The following is a 4690-nucleotide window of genomic DNA, read 5'->3' as shown; positions in this document are numbered from 1 at the left end:
CAACAGTCTCCTACTTGGATAAGTCTAATAACTATAACTTCCAATGCAATTTCAAATCCAATTGGCAATCGTAGCTCTTAAAAGCCGCCGTCGAACTCTGATCTTATCAGTAACGTATCCTTTAGATAATGTATCAAATATTCCTCCGTTCTACAAGATATCCTATAGACATTAGACATGGATTATAATCATTCTCTCTGTCCAAGTTCCGTTCTCCGATTTCCGATTTATGATGACTGACTAATTGAAAAAATCAAATCAATCTAGGCTTGGCCAAGTGCTTAGGGTGTCATCACTAAATCATCGATGGGCCTACAGGTATCGCTTTTATCCCTCTTAGGGTAAAAGGAACGGATAAACTTTGAATCATATGCATGCTCAATTTACTCATCAAATCACACAAAACAATACGTTTTATAACACCAAGTTATTGGTGCGTTTACGTATCATCAATGTGCAACCGACTTGTAAACTACAACTCATATGTCTCCGTTTCAAGAATATAAGATATTATCGTCTCACAATCACTCGTGATAAAATCCATGAAGTGATTCACGTGAGCGTGAGTTTAATCCAATACTCAACACTACAAATAAAATGACATTTAGTGGCATAGAAAAAGTGTCACTAAAAATAAAAAAAAGTGCCACTAAAAGCACCATTGTCATATAGCGGCACAAAGAAAAAGTGCCACTAAAGGCCTTTAGTGGCACTTTTTAATTGTGTCGCTGCAGCCTTATTGTATTTAGTGGCACTTTTTTATGCCACTAAAACACTTTTGGATTCTAATGGTATTTCTTATTCAATTATATATTTGCTAAATTAAATATAATTATCCTGCTATTTAAAAATTTATATTTGTAAATTAGGTATGGCTTTTTTAATTTAAATCAGTTATACAATAATAAAATGATAATTAAGATTGTAAATGAAAAAACACAATATAATTACTTAAATTAAAATATAGCTTGCTTAACAACAATATTCTCAATACTTAAAATACAAATGTTTTCGACAATTCGAAATAGCCTACTGTGCTTCTTTTGCATCCTTCTACGCTTGTTTTGGTGAAACTTCATCCAAGCTCTACAATATATGACTGTACATTCCTTGTGAATTAGGTAGTTGTTGAAGAGGTGAAACATGTTCCATTATATCATCTGCAATGATGAATCAAATTTATTAGTCATTGGTTATAAATGTTTTGTTGAATCACATATAAAGAAAGAGAGAAAAAGGAAACTGGATGTCTAATGCGCCAAAAACACTTGAAAAAAAAACTAATGCCTTATGCATAAATCAAAACCCATTTTGGATACCACCACCACCCCATCCATATAGTTACAATTTCTAAGAACTAAATTAGCAAAAATTTGAATATGAGTTGAACCTATAAAAGCTTCAAGCGAAGCTTATTTTCTTTACACATTTATACCAAAATTCCAAAATATTAACCTGAGTGTATGTTGATAAAAGAAAACTTATCACTTCTCATTGTTACTGTAAAACGATCATTTCTTTTTTGTGCATGAGAATAACATTATACTTTTAAAAATTACCAGACCTGGTAATTTAAAGTATAATGCTAACTGTTAGTAAATTCTGCAAATACATAAATGGTTCATGTGGTCCCTACTATATCAAGCAGTTACAGAAATGGTCTCTGCTATAGCAAACTGTTACAAAAATGGCCCTTTGTGACAATTTAATGTTACAAAAATGGTCCCTATGACAGTAAATTGTTACAGAAATGGTCCCTTTGACAGTTAACTGCTACAAAATAAATAATCTACAAGCATAACTTTCTGTAATAACACAATCACTAGATGTGTGCGTATATAAAATTGTTAGGATCACAAATTTCATTTACCTTTGAACCGAACCACAAGAGACAGCAAGAATATATGCCCCTTCAAGGTTTATGCTTATTGATCATTCATCCCTCTACATTAAATACATACCAAAAATACTATATGAAAATCACACCAAACCAGATAACACATACAATTTATAGAACTAAACTATTAAATTACAAAAAAATAAAAATTACCTTAAATAATCAAATTTGTAACAGGAGAAAAGTCTAATAGCAATTCCTTAGAACTTAGAAGCAAAATTGTTAGACAAGAAGTCATGGGCATGAATACAAATTACATAGAATAAGAAGAGAAGAGATGATCAGAAAAGTCGATTTTGATTTCTACTGAAACTATAAAGGCCATATACAAATTAGAAATTAGGCAAGTTGAAATACCATTAAGTTGCAATGAAATCTCAAAACGTTGAATCATTGATTGGCTAAGGGTGTGAAGAATGGTGTCGCGAACGTGTAATCTTGATTATCGGTGCTATCCTATTGGCAACCGATGGTATTCTGATGCCCCTTCATCCATTGTTCCATCTTACGAGCCCATGCCCGCTCGTTTTGTTTGCCGCCTTCAATCTCTGGATCCAGTTGCAATACATATCCACACAGTAGAGTCAGAAACCACAAAAACATGAAGCAGCAAACGAAGACAACATGTAGTCGATTAAATTCTAGAATCATACATGTTCGAATTTTGATTTTAGGAGCGCAAAGGGGTGAGTGCAGCACTTTTCATGTTGGAGGGAATAAGGAGCGGGAAATGAAAATTAGAAGCAATTAACCCGCGTGCAACCAAAATTAGAACTTTTAATAAGATATAGTGGCATATAAGAATAAGTGCCACTAAAAACTTAATATAGTGGCACAAAAACAAATGTGTCACTAAAAGTTTGTGCCACTAAATGTAATTTTGGTTGTAGTGCAAATTCCTATTTCAGGAGTACTCATGAACACTGTAGCAAACATTTTCTATGTCTAAGCTTTTAGACAATCTACAGTCGGATTCATGACAATCTTTCCTCATTACTTACTTCCAAAGTATGATCGATTGTGGATGTTTGAATAACAGAGTTATTCGGGAAGTAAACATGCAAAGTGAAACACAAGAATAATTTAATCCAATATGGTCTCAAAACTTTTGAATATAAATAAAAACACTTATTATTTAATCACCATATCGATTACACATTATTTATTGTATAATTGTTTTGACTAATCAACTTAATACTTGAATTAAAACAATAGTCATCCCATGCTCCAAGCATGCACACTATGTTTACCTATGGTCCTTTCTTTGTGAAACAGATCAATTGGAAACATTTCCAAAGATGCTGATTTCACAATTCCAAATCCTTATTATAATTGTAAGCATACCAAATTCTTCCACTATTAGAGTGTGTTAGATTCTAAGCTATTATGCAATGATCATTTTGTAATGACTAGGAACAAAAGTCATAGAGACTTTGCCAATTACAAAACATTCCATTGGAGATACGAGGTCTCATATTCAAAGTAGATTCCTTTGAACATCCTTCTTGCATAAAAGTTTCAACACTTAGATTCTTAATGTCCAACTCCCATTATGGAAACATTTCCATATTGCCATATGACTATCCATTCTTAACAGAATCCTATCTATTCAGAATCATGTCAAATATAGGTCATTCATTATTATACTTCCAACTGCCCATAAGCGATCAATCCTCAACGAACCTTAGAATGTCCTTGACAATTGCTTAACTACCTTAGTCATATCCAGTTCTGGTCCTTTTTCCCTCTTAATGCCCTAGGCATTTGGAAAAATCAAAACGAATGAATATTATAGCATATGCAATAGATCCTATACCCGAAGCGTATGGGATATGATTCATGACGTCTTACATAAAGACATGATACTTTACCAGTCTCTTGCTATAATATTTCCATATATAGAATTTCCAATGTTGAAACATTTCAACATTACATTCATCTATATCCATGACTAAGTCCTTTTAAAATTTCAGTCTAAACTTTTAGATTCGAAAATGAAGTATGAGTTCCTTTCCCTTAAAACTTTCTATAGCGAAACAACTTTTCAAACTCTGCAACTTTGCAAATTAAAACTTTGTTTCCAATTAATAGTATTTCTTACTCGCAACACTTAACATAATAATTATGCTCCCACTAGCATAATAATTACGTACTTATTAGCATAACACTTATGCTACCACTAGCTTTGACATGTATTTAGAAATTAGATGGACTTCTAGAAATCAATACTTATTTATTTTCTTACCAAAGATTAGATTTATGATACGAGATGCTTCGATAAGTCTTTATCTAAGCTCATTCACCTTTTATTAGAAAGCTTATATGTGTGTTTAAAGTATTTCGGAACTTAGAACAATAAGTCCCAAATGTTGAAACTATTTGCCATTTTCTCACAATTCGAATTATGAAGAGGGATACCGTAATCATAATCGAATTTGAGAACACAATTAACACAACTGCTATCTCCTTAAAATCTACCAGTGAAAGCATTTCCTCACAATCATTTTCATGACGGAGAGAAACCTTTTGCAACTTAAATTTTATAGTGTATGTGTTCCTCTCCATGTGAATTTGTCATAACCATAATCACAAGACAAGGTTTTTGACAAATCCAAACTTATATGGACTGAACTTGTTCAATCTTAATTTCTTGCCATCTAGTAGCATAAGGGCCTACCATTGCTTCCAAGTTGCAATGGCGCTCACCCTTATCGATCAATGTACTTTCATCGACCAGGGTGCTTTGCCTTATGCAATCAAATGAGAACTCATAGAACTCACATGTATAGTTAA

The sequence above is a fragment of the Lactuca virosa genome, chromosome 6 (genome assembly GCF_052849685.1).
Source record: "Lactuca virosa cultivar CGN04683 chromosome 6, Lactuca_virosa_CGN04683_v6, whole genome shotgun sequence".
In the NCBI taxonomy this organism is placed as follows: domain Eukaryota; kingdom Viridiplantae; phylum Streptophyta; class Magnoliopsida; order Asterales; family Asteraceae; genus Lactuca; species Lactuca virosa.
This window is presented reverse-complemented; position numbering follows the sequence as displayed.